At 42.2% G+C, this 16,559-nt stretch overlaps 1 long non-coding RNA gene across 1 annotated transcript; it reads right to left on the reverse strand.

The window, feature by feature from the left end:
- Window positions 1-7,592: 7,592 nt before the first annotated feature.
- On the reverse strand, window positions 7,593-10,895 carry LOC137432945 (uncharacterized). The gene is made up of 2 exons (XR_010985602.2): window positions 9,120-10,895; window positions 7,593-9,004 (listed from the first exon to the last, which is right to left on the reverse strand). It is a non-coding gene; the product is annotated as an uncharacterized LOC137432945 (long non-coding RNA).
- Window positions 10,896-16,559: the final 5,664 nt, after the last annotated feature.

The raw sequence follows: 16,559 nt of genomic DNA on the forward strand, positions 1-16,559 counted from the left end.
TCAGTGTTTGGTTTAAAGATGCGGATTTTTTGAGTAAGCTGAACTTTAGAGAGTGTAAATGCGCTAGTTGTTTAAGAAAATAATTTAAGAGGGAATCAATTCCCACGCTGCCTCAAAAATCGATGGCATGTTCGGACAAATTCCTGAATTTCACTCTTGCTGCCAAAAATCTTTGTTGGCCTTGCACAAAACCAACATCACTATCTTTAATTGAATGAAGCAACACACAAGTACTTTGTACTGAAAGTGCTTCGACTGTCGCCGGCCACAACTCCTGAAATGGCTGGCTAACTCCAAATTGTATAAAAATGGATTATTTTTATGTGTAATCATTACAGGAAGTGAAGTTCACATCCATACAAAATGAAAATTAATTTGGAAAGTAATTAAATTTCCCATGTCTGCCTGCTCAGACATAACAGGGAAACCCATTTGCATATATACGGAACTGCCCAACAGAGCATTGGGTATGGAATGTGAGAATTATGTGATGACCGGATATTGTAAAATCTCAGTTTTGAAGTTTGAATTTAGAGCTTCCCTTTAAATTTGTGTAAATGTAGGTGAGGGACGATTTGATAGGACAGGTAAACAGCATGCCCAACTGGCTTTCCTGGTATTTGTTATCTGTTGCTAGTTATCTACAATTAGTGCCCCCAATTTCAATGGTACCTCTGAGTTTTTTGAGACCCCGAGGACTAGCAAACCACCATTTGGGTTCTTTTTTCTGCCAATGTCCGAGATGTCTCTCGGATCCAGCTGGGACTTTTAATAATGAAATTTTACATCAATAATGGGGATGCAAAGCACACGGAAGACATAAATGGGTTTGACCTTGACCTAATTTTAAGGTCATGACCTAATTCTATAAACTTACATTTATTAACCACAACTTGACTAATTTTTGTTGGATCAGAACAAAATTGCCCCATCTAGGTAGCCAAGATAATTTTCACTTAATTTAAGTGTTACCCCTATGGGTTAAAGGTCAAAGTCAAATGGTGGTCTGAAAAAAACAATGCGCTTTTCGTCGTCTCTCAATTTTGCCAATGCGGAATCGTAAAGACCACTTGGCCTTCCAAGATGTTCTTGCATCATAATAATGTAGCTGCATTGAAGTTGTGCACCTGATATTTGTTTAGTGTCCTTGACCTACCTTTTTCGGATTTTGACCGAATTAACAAAACACACATTTTTGATCATAACTTGAATAATTTCCGTCCGATTTTCATGCTGTTGAGTTTTATGGGTGTATTGTAGATGGATACGCATTTCCTTGATTTACACTCTATCCCTAAATGTTGAAGGTCAAAGTTATATGGCGATCCAAAAAAAAATATGGCCATCATTGGATCGTTGGCCAAAGGTAAGCCGGGGGAGACATACCCTTGGCGATCGCAAATATCTTACTATAATTCACCAAATGTCTGTCTGTCCGTTCGAAGGTACCATAAAAACTGCTGAACCGATCGCAAAGATATTTTGGGTGGATAATCCTGGGATCCCCAGGAGTAAAATAGGCTATTTAGTTTTCCCAATTTCAGCTTTAGTCTCCAGCATTCTCAGGTTTGGACTCCTGCATAACATTCGCGTTTGCATGACGTTCATTGTGACGTCTCTTACGTCAGCAACGGTACCCGCCCTACGGGCGGGGCTTCAATTGGCAGGCCCAAATGAAAAGGCTAAATATCAGAAATTGAAGGCTTTTTTTCTTTTAAACGATTTATATAAACATCCGTTAAATCTCGATCGGTGCAGCCGTTTGTGCGGCACCCGGGAAAATAACGTCATGCGGGAGCAAGTATCACCAGGATGTGGCAGTGTGGGAGTCCACTTTTGCACCGATCGCTGCACCGTGTGCCGCACAAACGGCTGCACCAATCGCTGCACAGTGTGCCGCACAAACGGCTGCACCGATCGGATGTGGCATAAAGGAGGATCTGCACTTCGGCATGAAGGAGGATCCGATCTAACAGTAACAGAACTCGCTGTCTCCATCGATCTTGCCAAGGCCGCAACACCTATCGGCTCAAAATCCTTTTAACTGTTGATTTGGTACAGTTACACGTATCGGGAATTTAGTACACGTATCGGGTGTACATACGACATAGCGATTGTGAACACGATTATCGATCACGATCATAGTGTATCGATCACGAATTGAAACACGATGGAATAATATTTACCGATATGAACAGTGATGTGGCTTTTATTGAAATTCTAAAGTAAAGATACCGTTTAGATTTTGATGATTTGCGTGTGATATGATTCAACGGATGGTTATATGAATCGTTTAAAATAAAAAAACTTTCAATTTCTGATATTTTGCCATCGCCATATGCAGATTCGCCACGGACCCACGATCGATGTTTCTATAATAATAATAATAATAATAATAATAATAATAATAATACATTTATTTTGTTTAGCGCTTTTCAAGAAACCCAAAGACGCTTTGACATAGTACGTAAAACAAAGACAAAAAAACATAATTAAATAACCAAACAGAAAGGAAGGAGGAGAAGAGACGGTCAGGGGTTGAATGCGGTGTTGAACAGGTGGGTCTTGAGTGATGATTTGAATGTGGTGAGTGAGGAGGAGTCTCTGATGGTTTGAGGTAGTGAGTTCCAGATTATGGGAGCAGCGATGGAGAAGGCCCTGTCCCCCCAGGATCTGAGTATACGTGAACGTACCCGTTTGTTTGCGAACGGGTACGTTTTTCATGGAGGTCCTTCACGAACTTGCTGTCCATGTCTGACGTGCGACTGAAGGTGCTACAGGAACGTGGAATTTATTGGTTTTAAGCTTTAGCATTCACCGTATCTGCATTGCCTGTTTGCTTCTGGTCTCCCACCCGTGCGTAGCACGGGTATTTCTCTAGTCAAGTTAATTGCAAGTTCTGGACAAAGTGCCGATGTGAACATGTGTTTCTTACAATAGGAAAATTAATCATTGAGGCTTCTGCTCATTCTTAGGTGTACATTTTGAGGTTTATGTGACACTGCTGTAGGAACTGCGATAAGACAATTTGAAAGTTTGTATCAATGGCTATTCTTGTGTTTTTAGTCCGGTGAGCTTATGCGATCGTGCAGTGTCTGTAGGTAAGTCAGTCAGTCAGTCAGTCAGTGAGTCTGTAAACACTTCAGTCATTGTCTCTTGAACCAAACACATGATTTTGATTAAACTTAGCCACAAGCTTCATATCTGATGCCGAATGAAGGTGTAATGACCGCATCAAAATCTGCGCTCATTAACGGGTTGAACTCAGGTCAAAAACGCAAATAATTCCTGCCCTAACCGACAGGTGGGCATTATATCAGCAACACAGCCATGCCCTTAGCCAAAAATATGACCTGTAACCTGCAAAAAAATGACATGTAAAAACATGACGTTTAAACTTGAAAAAAATATGACCTGTAACCTGTAAAAACATGACCTGTATCTGTGAAAACATGACCTGTATCTGTAAAATCATGACCTTTAAAAATATGACCTGTAACCTGTAAAAACAGGACCTTTAAACATGTAAAAAAAAATGACCTGGAACCTGTAAAAACATGACCTGTATCTGTAAAAACATGACCTGGAACCTGTAAAAACATGACCTTTAAACATGTAAAAACATGACGTTTAAACTTGTATAAAAAATATGACCTGTAACCTGTAAAAACATGACCTGTATCTGTGAAAACATGACCTGCATCTGAAATAAACATGACCTGCAACCTGTAAAAGCAGGACCTTTAAACATGTAAAAACATGACGTTTAAACTTGTATAAAAAATATGACCTGTAACCTGTAAAAACATGACCTGTATCTGTGAAAACATGACCTGCATCTGTAAAAACATGACCTGGAACCTGTAAAAACATGACCTTTAAACATGTAAAAACATGACGTTTAAACTTGTATAAAAAATATGACCTGTAACCTGTAAAAACATGACCTGTATCTGTGAAAACATGACCTGCATCTGTAAAAACATGACCTGGAACCTGTAAAAGCAGGACCTTTAACCATGTAAAAAAATGACCTGTAACCTGTAAAAACATGACCTGTATCTGTAAAAACATGACCTGGAACCTGTAAAAACATGACCGTTAAACATGTTTAAAAAATGACCTGTAACCTGTAAAAACATGACCTGTATCTGAAATAACGACCTGTATCTGTAGAAACATGACCTATAAAAACATGATTTGTAACCTGTAAGAAGAACAACAACAACATGCATTTTAAGGCCATTTTCCCTGCAAGAGCGGGGGTTAGCCTTGCGGTCCCCATGACAATCTTCTCCATTTTGCCATATTTTCTGCATCTCCCCTTGTTAACCCCCTTGCCCGCATTTCTTCTTCGACCATCTTTAGCCAAGTCTTTCTCGGTCTTCCCCGTCCTCTACTTCCTTCTACATTCATTTCCGTCACTCTTCTCAACCAGTCACTTTCATCCTTCCTCAACACATGACCAAACCATCTCAACCTGTTTCTCTTCACAGCATCAATCACAGGCTCTATCCCCAACCTGTAAGAACATGACCTGTAAACATGTATCTCTGCAATCAGCATCCAGAGGGCTTACATGTAACCAATCATGTGACCATATTCTGAGCATGAACAAAATTTCCATATTTTATGACGTCATTGACTTGCTCCTGATCCAGGTGAGCTTTAGGACCCGCGGTCCTATTTTTCCTTTAATTACAAATCAATACATGTACTTTTCCACAAGTGCACAAACTATGATATATCATGGATCTGAGCTATAAAGTGATGTTATTCCAACAACCAAATTACAGCGCTAATTTATACGAGCAGAACATGAAATATTCTGTCAGAAATGACTTTAGTGGGGAGTTCTCCACAATAACGAGGCTCATGGAAGAGCAAGGGTGAATTGACAATGGGGTAGTGGGGGAACAATTGGACAAAACCAGTAAGGGACTAAACGAACAACAAAAAGAGTGAAAAAAGATAAAGAAAGAGAGGGAGAGGAAACACTGCAACCAGAAAGTAAGAGAGTTGGGTTTGGAAGGGTTAATGGGGATGACACGAGGTGATGGTGCAGTGCCTGCTTGAAATCCTCGAGTGGGAGAGAACAGCCTCTGAAAGGCAGCTCCAAGACAGGAAAAGTGAGGAAGAAAGGAGTTGAAGTGTGCAATCAACTTGGGTTTTGAAAGCTTAACCAGGAAGGCAGTTACTGGAGGAGCGCGTACATCGGGGAGTTGTTGGGGAGGGTTGGTTGTTGTTGGGTTGTTGGGGAGGCCTGATATAGCAGAGGGAGCAATTTGTTGGAGAATACAAGAAAGAAAACATCGAGACCATCACAAGAGACAGCAAAAACAGAGAGACCATGCTTCAGCCAAATCACAAGTTGAAGTGAACTGGAGAGCTACACTCTGACGTCAGGTCACAACGTCGACCGATATGCCTCCGCCCACATTAATGCATCATTATAATACTTGTACCAAGTATGATTTAAGTCCTTTCAGCTGTTCTCAAATATCACATTTTTACCTGACATGACCTCCGACATCACCAAAATCACCTCACTCCTCACCTTTGATACCAAATTCTAATCAGTTCATCTTTGCATTATAATATTTACTTATACCAAGTTTGGTCAAAATCCCATCACTGGTTCATGAGTTGGTGTGACAACATAATTATCACTTAACATGACCTCTGACCTCTTGACCCAAAATTTAATCAGTTCATGTTTACATCATACAAACTAGCAACGGTACCCGCTCTATGGGCGGGGCTTCAATTGGGAAGCCCAAATGAAAAGGCAAAATATCAGAAATTGAAGGCTTTTTTTATTTTAAACGATTCATATAAACATCCGTTGAATCATATCACACGCAAATCATCAAAATCGAAACAGTACATGGCACCCATTTTGAAAAAAGATTGAATTCTGCAAAACGGAAGCGGCCGGTTTTTCTCAGTCGCATGTTTACGTGTGAAGAGTGCTCGCCGAATCTGTAACACGGAAGCGGCCGCTACACCTGTTTCTCAGTCACTTTGCACACGCTGCCGTGTTACTTCGGAGCCGCACGTTTATATTAGTCAGGTTCACTATGTCAATAAATTATTATATTTCGTTCAAAATCATGGTAGATTAGCAAACCTATACATTTTTGGAAAGGTTATAGCATAAGGAAACTAAAAATCAATGTTTACATTTGGAGAGATACCTGTATGGCGGCCATTTTGGATTTTCAAAATGGCCACTGTAAAATACATATTTTGTTCTATTTCTGCCTCTAATTACCCTAAAAACTTTTTAAAATATACCAAACCTATATTTTCAGGGACAAGGAATCCAATGAAAGTATCAAATTAGTGCTCTGGGGAATGGTAAGACACGAATCAAAGGTTTTGAATTGCAAAATACTGTCTTTATATTCGCAATAAGTTGCATAATCAAATACATGTTATCATTTTGTACAGGCAGTTAATAACATCAAAATGTGTCACAATAATTCATATCACCAAACATACACAGGCAGTCAGCAAAATCATATATACACATGCAGTCAGTATAACTTCACATCTACACAGGCAGTCAATGACAAAATATACACAGGCAGTCAATGGCATCAAACATACACGATTACAGAATATGCCATTTAGAGTTCGTCATCACTGTCCTGTGTGTCGTATCCGACAATATAGTCCGCATCGTTTTCAGTCCGTTCCACACAAGCAAAGGTCGGTCAAATTGATTGGCAAATCGAATTGGTCGAATGGTCGATCAAATCGAATTCGATGAATCGAATCGAACGAATGGTCGATCGAAGCGATTGGTCGAATGGAATTGGTCGATTGGTCGAATCGAATTGGTCGGAATTGGCAAATGTAAACATTGATTTTCAGATTTTCCATGTAATAACGTTTCCAAAAATGTATAGGTTTGCTAATCTACCATGATTTTGAACGAAAAAACATAGTGAACCTGACTATATAGGAAGAGTTCGTCAGGAGTCGATCTACTCTCTCCTGGTACGTAGAATTTCAAGAAAAGCCACATAACTGTTCATATCGGTAAATATTATTCCATCGTGTTTGGAAAAACTGGGAAATTGGAAAACTTGGAAAAACAATACAGCCTATTTTACTCCAGGGGGTCCTAGGATTACCCACCCAAAATATCGTTGCGATCGGTTCAGCCGTTTTTGCGGTACCTTCGAATGGACATTTGGTGAATTATAGTAAGATACATCAAGTCACAAGCTTTGATAAATATGTTAATCCTCAATTGGAAAATCCTTAAATGATTATCGGCTTAATAAGGATCAGATTTATTCGGATTATAAAGGTGACAGGTGTGGGACTTTGAATCTATAACGACAAGAGAAGTGTGTTTGTGTGCATGTATGTGTCGCCATTTTCTCAGGCATAGCCAAATGTATTGTTACGGACGCGGTTAAGATGTTATTTTGACCGAGCGGTGGTGTATTACCGCGACCGAACAGTTATTCCCCGACTAATACCCGATTTGCCCCAAACTTTGGCCGGATCGCGCCACCGCTATTCAATCGGGAAAACTCTAAAGCGACCGAATGCAAAGAGGAAAACGAAGGCAAAGAAAGGTTTGGAAATACTACTAAATTTATTTACTATTTACACACATAAGCAAAAAGACAGCAGTCACGTTTATTTACAAGCACATGAGACGCAGGTGACACAGTGAAAATACTAGCTTATACAGACTTATTGTTACTACCCAGGGACAAGACAAAAGACAGACTACGAGCACACTTACACGGGGAATGATGATAGGACGGGCGGGAGGTGGATGGCTGGCAGGATAGGGAGGTCCAACTGGTCCTGCCCCGATCGACTCGTTGGGCCGCCGCCGCCCCTTCGCGGCCCTGCTCCAAACTGCCGTCCAGGCCTCACGCTGCTGTGGCTGCAGTTGCGGTGGCTCCAGCTGCAGTAAAATGCAGTTGCTGTGGCTCGATCTGCAGCTCAACTCTGGACTTCTCTCGCAGTTTCGGTGGCTCGATCTGCAGCTCAACTCTGGACTTCTCTCACAGTTTCGGTAAAAGCTCATCTCATCTCCGCCGCTTGGGAAACGCCCTGCCTGCCGGGTTATATAGGCCCCACCCCTCAACCTTCGCGAACCTCCTCGATGCTTCTTTCCACACCCTTTCCAAGTCCAACCCCTTGTTCGTGGTTGGTTGAGTGGGGCTGACTCACTCCTCCCCTCTATGACGAGGTGGGGCCCCCCTTTCTTCCCCAACCCTGCCTCGTGGCCAATGGTGGCAATTGTTGGAGCGGAGGTAGTTCCCAATCGACGAAAGGGGGAATGGAGGCTTTGGGAATGGGAATGAAGGGAATCTATCTCTTTCACTGGTGCAATGGAGTATTTAAATTAATGGGAGACACAGCCTTACCCTAAAACACATAATAAGATATAAGCTATCGAACAGGGGTATTCTATGATTAGCTGTTGTGTGGGTGCTCTATGGACTAATTATGGGACGCCCTTTGACCTTTACACAGCTCCGGAGGCAGGAGGCGCAGAATAACCAATATTAATAATAAAGCACAATCAAAAAAAAATACAGTCCTCATATCTGCAACAGTATCTTCATCAAACTTTGAGGTTCATGTTCCGTTGGGTGGTTTATGCAAAAAAAAAAAAAAATGGAAATGGCCAAAAATTTTGATGTGCTCAACTTGAAACATCTTCTCATATTGAATCAATTGTTAGTTGCCTCGCCCTACCTGTCCTGTGTGTACTTTTTACATTGTGTGATGCTGAAGACTTTCACAGTACTTCAGCTTTGTTTGGAAGGAACAGAGTTGAGGCTCATGGAAGAGGTAGGAAACAGAACAGCTAAAATACAAAAGAAAGCAGGGAAAACCCAACTAGGAGTTGTAATTGTTCGATCGTCCGCTCCGGGTCTGGGAGGTCGGCGGTTCAAACCCCGGCTGAGCCGTACCAAAGACTTCAAAAATGGTACTTGCTGCTTCCTTGCGTGATATTCAACATCTGAAAAGGATAAGAACATGGACAATTCCTAAAAGTTAGCATCCATGGGGAGGAGGAATTGCATCCTCAGAAAGTGCGTGGAAAGGCGGAGCCATTTTTGTGCTGTCGCTGGTACCTGGACATCACTTCCCCTAATCTCAGCGGCTGTTTTCTAGCTCATCTAACAATCTTGTTTGTGCCATATGTGTTGATCTGCATGTCCATCTGCGTTGGGTGCGGCTCCATGCTGAGCCTTAATTCATGCAAGAAAAACAAAGAAAACACAGCAACAGCAAGGTAGAGGCAGACAACACAAGGCCACTTGTCAGAAAGATTGGCAGTTGCTTTTAAGAATCCTTTTATGCAACACTGACTGCAACATGATGGCATAACATTAGCAATGGCAAAGTCCCGTGCGATCAACAATCCCTTTATTGGGTTTTTCCGTGACAAACGACATTTCCAAAGGATGCAAAAAATACGGAACCTCTCACCGCCTCCTCGACTCTCTCAGCCTCCAATTTCTCCCTCGCTTTTGGAAAACCACCAAAAAGTGCCCTTCGCAATAATTTCCTTTTTTGTTTCTTGTGTGAACGAACCCCATCAATCAGTCATTGTTGTGTCTTTTAAAAACACATAAAAGTTGTACACTTGATGAAATGAATTGCAGCAACCACCGAAAATACAACCTTAGTTCCCCCATTTCAATAAGTGATGGAACGGAGCAGGCAGGTTCACCCAGTTACGTTACCGCTCCGAGTGTGAAAACCAACTTTGGGGTACACAGGGCTCACCGAGAACCAAAATATGTGATTAATGGAATATGATAAAGGGGGGATATGTCACCTCTGCCACCAAAGGTAAGACGGGGAGGTTATGTTTTATCCCTGTTTGTCTATCTGTTCGTGAGCAAGATATCTCAAAAAGTTATGGACGGACTGGGATAAAACTTGAACATATTGGATGTGCAAAAGGACAAATGGATTAGATTTTGGTGAAGATCCGGATAGGGCCAAAAACAATATAGAGCATGATACATCAAAAAGTTATGGACAGTTTATGACCAAACTTGGTGGATGAGTTGGGTCGGTGACAAGAACAAGCTGATTAGATTTTGGTTAAGGTCTGGATCCAGATCCGGCCTATCAGTAAGGTCCAAAATGTAAACCGTTCAGCCTGGTGGAGGTACACACCCTACTGAGTGCTATTCTAGTTTTACAGAGGCATTCGCACAAACAAGTTATCCTGATATAAATGAAAAACAATAACCATTTCTTTCATTCCATCAGGCACATCGAGCTACCAAAACAGTTTCATTCATTGCTCGGGGGCACAATCCTAGACAGGTCACCACTCCATCGCAGGATACTCCAATGGCTCATTTTTTCCAGAGCAGGTAGTCATTTTGTCGACCTCTGAATGATGCCAAGCTGAGTCGACCCACCAGGTGTTATATGTATAGCACGACAGAGGCTTAAACTCAGGACCTTAAGACCTCAAGCCAGCCACCTTTATCGTTAAGCCACCCACCTAAGATAATATCAGCCGCCTTTGAAAAAAGCTTTCTGGAAAAGAAAAACTTCCCTTAAGCAAGCCCACGACACCAGATATTGTGAATATGTATCATGCGACAACAGTGTTCTGTGGGAGCCCAGGCATTCGGGGGCAGCAAAACAGATTTGTAATATCTGGCAATTGGTGCTCGTATCGTTTCCCCTTTTGGGTATCGTGCTCGGTCCATTCTCTTTCACTCGTTATCGTTCATGTATATATTTCGTTGGGCCAGTTCAAAGTCATGAACATAAAACAGAACACTAAAAACACGAAGTTACAAATCTGATAAAAGTATGAGGCAGAACGAAAACCTTGTTCCCTTTTACAATTAATAATAGAAATACACACTCCGATGACATCAGGAAACTCCCCCATGACTGGGAAAATGTGTGACACGAGCTGGAAAATTCCAAGGAAAGGGCGAACATTGGTGCTGAGTTTCGCCGTGTGCAGAACCATGGTTCGGGAAAACCTTGTCATCATCACTTTGATAATCCACTAACTTTGTGCACTGGGAATATTCATAAATCAACATCAAACAAACAGAAATCCATTACTTCAAACCATTCTGGAATTAAACAATCAGTTGATATTCTACTTCTGTGCCATCAACTTGTTACTTACCACCATAGGTTGGCCTCCATGTGGAGGAAGAAATTCCTCCTTGATTGCCCCACTCAGGGTGGAGAGAAAAAGCGGTCACAAAGATGACGTTGCAGGTACTCAGAGTGATCCAGGAAGTGGTCATCTCCCCCAATCTAAGTGGTTGTTTGTGTGAAAGTCAACTCTGATGTTGTCTCGTCTGTCTGCATGTGTCCGTAATTTGTGTCGTAGCTCCTCCATGAGCTTTGACCCTGTAAATATATTTTTTTAAATGGTGTGTTGAAGGGAAAACGACAAAAAACAATGAGAGAACAGAGAGAGATTTGATTGGTTGAGAGAGATCGAGTAAAAAAGAGAGAGGTTGAGGGGTGTGGGATGAGTGTTGAGAAAAAGGAGAGGGAAGCAGTATGTGTGGAGTATACCATAAGTGGCAGTGGTGCGGGATGTGGATATGGTGAAAAAACAACAAAAAAACACCACATTTGCACATGTAATAAATAGAATGTCTCCTTTGTTTTTGTTTTCCGCAGTCAAGTCTGGATGATTACAGAGTGTAAAAGGCAGGAAGATTGAAATTGTCCTGTTCACACCTGAACTTTACTGATACATTGCACCACCTGCTGGCAGGCTGACAGAAGCGTCACATTGGTTGACACAAATTGGTTTCTGTCTCCCATCAAGAGGACAAGTCAAAATCCAAGAACCGACTCCAAAAATATATAATTTAGATCAAACAGGATGAATCTTTTACACACAAATATCTACAGGGAGTGGACAAAAAAATGGAGAACATATGGGTAAATGAGGGACACCACGTATATTGAAAGCAATGGCTTCCACACAGGTGTGGTTGTTTTAATGAAGCAAATAATATCCCAGCATGCTTTGGGTCATGTACAAAAATTCTGCACAGACCGGGCTGCCGAAATTATGGTCAGAATGGCTTCAAGAGGAGACCTCTGTGACTTTCAAAGAGGAGTGATTGTTGGGGCAAGTTTGGCAGGAGCTTCAGTGACAAAGACAGCTCAAGTGCTGACGTTTCACAAGCTACGGTGTCCAAGGTGATGTCGGCATGGAACTCCAAAATATGATATGTTCAGATGAATCATCCTTCACCATGTTCTCAACAAACAGACGAGCGCACGTGTGGCGCCAACCTAAATAAATCTACAACCCTGAGTGCTAGATTCCAACCGTGAAGGGTTCTGGTGTTTCTGTAATGTTGGGAGCGCATTTTCCTGGCATGGTTTGGATGCAGTCATTCCCTCATAAGGTAGGATCAATGCCAATCGCTACCTAATGGTACTGAGTGATCATCTTCACCCCGTGTTGCAGCATTTCTTTCCTGCCGGGAAGGGTGTCTTCCTGGATGACGATGCCCAATCCACAGAGCACGTGTGGTCGCCCAATGGTTTGATGAGCATCACACATGTTATCCATACATCATGGCCTTCTCAGTAACCAGATCTGAACCCAATCCAAGCATTTATGGGATATTCTGGAACTATGCCAAAGACAGCGTTTTACACCTCCATCAAACAGGTGGAGTTGAATGACTTTCTCGTGGAAGAATGATGCTGCATCTGTCCTGAAGAATTTCAGAATCTCGACTCTATAGCGATGGCCAATCTCACAACTAAACTGATTGCATCAATGAAGTATATTGGCATTGACCAGGTGAAGGACTCTTCCACAAAGCACCTCCGCCAAAAGCTATAAAGTGTGTTTGGTGAAGCTCTACACATCTTCCCCAATGAGCAAGGGAAACGTCTTCTCTATAAACTTCTATGGTAAACAACCTGTCAATTACTAAACTTGCAAAGGCCAACGAGGCACTGAAAACCCTTAAGTCTCTCACTGCAGATGTTATAGCCGTGACCACCCTGCAGATTAGAACAGACATGAAGCAAAATTTCCCCCTAAGCCTGGCTACCACAGGTAGCAGAAGCAAAGGAAAGTGGACCCATTTATTCCAGAGTCTGTCAGCCTCTTTCTACAATATTTGGTGAGAGGTACCAGGTACCAAAGCGATGCACCCCAAATTGTTCAAAGGTATGCAAGCTCATTTGGTCATAATCTGGTACACTGGTACGCTATAACTCATGGCAAGAGAAATATATCCTATAGACATAGACCAATTCAAAAATCAGTCAGATTTTGCCACCCAAGATGGTAACAATAAATGAAATTTCTGCTTTTGGCCCACGGACGAATAGTTAGTTAAAATTAGATATTGGGCGATAGCTACTGAGCACCTCACATGTGAGACTGTTCTTCAGCCGAGGGGGCACAAGGACACGTTTCATCAAACCAGAGACTCCCCTAGTTTGCAAGCTAGTATTCATCATCATCCTCATTACAGCAGGTAGAAGAACACAGATGCATTTTTTTCAATAGTGAAGTTGGTAAAGGGTCAAGCTCACAATATGAGGTGGCTGCAGCCTCGAGGATGTTGACAATTTCATCTTCCGTGACGGCACAAAACTGCTCCATGGATGCTTCACGGTGTTCAACGACTTCAACTGACAGGTCTTCATTTACTTCCATATTGAGCTCGTCTTGTACAAGTTGGATCTTCTGATCGAAGAAGTCACCAAAGGAGTTGGCTAACTGTAGAGGACACTCATAGTGGGGTAGAATCTGTGTTGGGGCTGGTGAGGACAAAGACTTTTCCACTCTTAAACGAATGCTCATAAGACATCAATCTTGCCCAGAAAATCTTACATTGACTCTGGTATATCTCATGAACCTGAAGATCTGACTTAAGTGATAACCGTTCAGTTCTCCTTCGATCCTGCTTGGCTTTTTGAAGGGCATCTGAATACTATGGAACATTAGGTCCAAGGATAACGTCTTTATTCGGTGGGGGAAAGTCATCCAGGATTCTATGGAGCTCGTTAAATAGGGTTAAAAGGTGAGGATAAAGGATAAAGGGTTAAAAGCTGTGCGAAGGTGTCGGTAGATGTTTGCAAAGGTAGGTATCTGCGTAGGTAAGTAGGTGTCAGTCGGTACACACGGAGGTATGTGCACATGTGTGTGGGTGTCGGTTGTTATCTGCATAAGTGGGTTTCAAAAAGTGGACCTCCCAGGTCTCAAAGTATCCACCTCATGTGTGTTGGCAGGTAGGTAGGTGCGTGTGCAGGTAGGTAGGCACGTGTGCAGGTAGGCAGGCACGTGTGCAAGTAGGTAAGCACGTGTACAGGTGGGTAGGCAGATACGTGTGCAGGTAGGTACTATGTGCATGCGTGTGTCGTAGGTATGACATGCGTGCGTGTGTAGTAGGTACTAGGTGCATGCATATGTAGTTGGATCTGCGTAGGTAGGTAGGTGTCAGTCGGTACACACGGAGGTATGTGCACATGCGTGTGTGGGGGTCGGGTGTTATCTGCATATGTGGGTTTCAGAAAGTGGACCTCCAAGGTTTCAAAGTATCCACCTCGTGTGTGTGTGTGTTGGCAGGTAGGTGTGCAGGTAGGTAGGCAGGTACATGCGCAGGTAGGTACGACGTGCATGCATGTGTAGTAGGTACTATGTGCGTGCATGCGTAGGTACATGCATGTGTAGGTAATCCGTGCTTGTGCGTGTGTGTCGGACTAGCTATTGGTAGCGCGAGGTATCGAAAAATGTGCCAGTGTAGCTAGGTGTGTAGGTGTAGATAGGTAGGTAGGTGTAGATAGGTAGCTAGGTGTGGAGGCGTAGATAGGTGTGTAGGTGTAGTTGGGTCGATAGGCATGTCGGTGCAGGTGTGTGCATACAGTCACGTGAAAAAGTAAGTACACCCCATGGAAAGTTTTGACTTTTTCAACATATTTCAACATACAGCTATTTGATCTTCATTTCAACAATATTGATAGATAAAGAATGAATATGAATATCATGAATCATTTACATTTTGTAGTCCATTGTATAATTTAAATAAACATAAATGCAAATTTCACATGTGGAAAAAGTAAGTACACCCCTACATTTATCACTACTTCAAATACCTAAAATTAGAATCAGGTGCACCAGCTCAGGTGCAAATGATTAGAACATCGTTAGAGAGGATCTTGAAGGAACCTGTCTTATTTAAACCTCAGACATTTAGTTTGTTTGCTCTTTGTTGTTGAAGTGTGCGGCGTCACCATGCCGAGATCAAAAGAGCTCTCTGAGGCCTTCAGATAGAAGGTTATAGATGCCTACGAGTCTGGGAAGGGGTTTAAAAAGATCTCCAAACAATTTGAAATCAATCATTCGACTGTCCGGAAGATCATCTACAAGTGGAGAAGATTCCAAACAACTGCCAACTTGTGCAGGCCAGGGCGCCCCAGCAAGTTCAGCCCGATAGCAGACCGCAAGATGCTGAAAGAAGTCTCTAAGAACCCCAGAATGTCATCACGGGACCTACAGGTAGCTCTTGCCACTGTGGATGTCAAAGTGCACGAGTCTACCATTAGAAAGAGGCTGCACAAATTTGATCTACATGGGAGGTGTGCCAGGAGGAAACATTTGCTGTCCAGAAAGAACATCAGGGTTCGACTAAAGTTTGCCAATGAACACATCGGCAAAGACGAGCACTTCTGGAACAATGTGCTCTGGACAGATGAGTCAAAGGTAGAGCTATTTGGCCACAGTATCAGACGACATGTTTGGCGAAAACCAAAGACAGCATTTGACCACAAGAACCTGATACCAACTGTAAAGTATGGTGGTGGATATATTATGGTTTGGCGCAGCTTTGCTGCATCAGGGCCTGGGCAGTTCACCATTATAGAATCCACTATGAATTCTTCATTGTACCAGAGGGTGCCTGAGGATAATGTGAGGCCATCTGTCGGAAAGTTGAAGCTCAACCAAAGGTGGACCTTGCAACATGACAATGACCCTAAACATACCAGTAAATCCACCAAGGAATGGCTGAAAAGAAAGAAATGGAGGGTTCTGGAATGGCCAAGTCAAAGCCCGGATCTAAATCCCATCGAGATGTTGTGGGGGGATTTGAAACGAGCTGTGCATGCAAGAAACCCCTCAAACATCGCACAGCTGAAATAATTCTGCATGGAGGAGTGGGCAAAATTTCTCCAAGTGGATGTCAGAGACTGGTAGACAGTTATAAGAAACGCCTACTTGAGGTTGTTTCTGCCAAAGGGGGCAATACCACCTATTAGAGCCACGGGTGTACTTACTTTTTCCACATGCGAAATTTGCATTTATGTTTATTTAAATTATACAATGGACTACAAAATGTAAATGTTTCATGATATTTGTTATATTATATCACCTTTATCTATCAATATTGTTGAAATTAAGATCAAATAGCTGTATGTTGAAATATGTTGAAAAAGTCAAAACTTTACAGGGGTGTACTTACTTTTTCACGTGACTGTATATGTGCATGTGCAGCCATGTAGGTGTGCGTGAATGCTAACAAAGACAAGTG

The sequence above is a fragment of the Myxine glutinosa genome, chromosome 8, assembly GCF_964187855.1.
Source record: "Myxine glutinosa chromosome 8, kmMyxGlut1.1, whole genome shotgun sequence".
NCBI lineage: Eukaryota > Metazoa > Chordata > Myxini > Myxiniformes > Myxinidae > Myxine > Myxine glutinosa.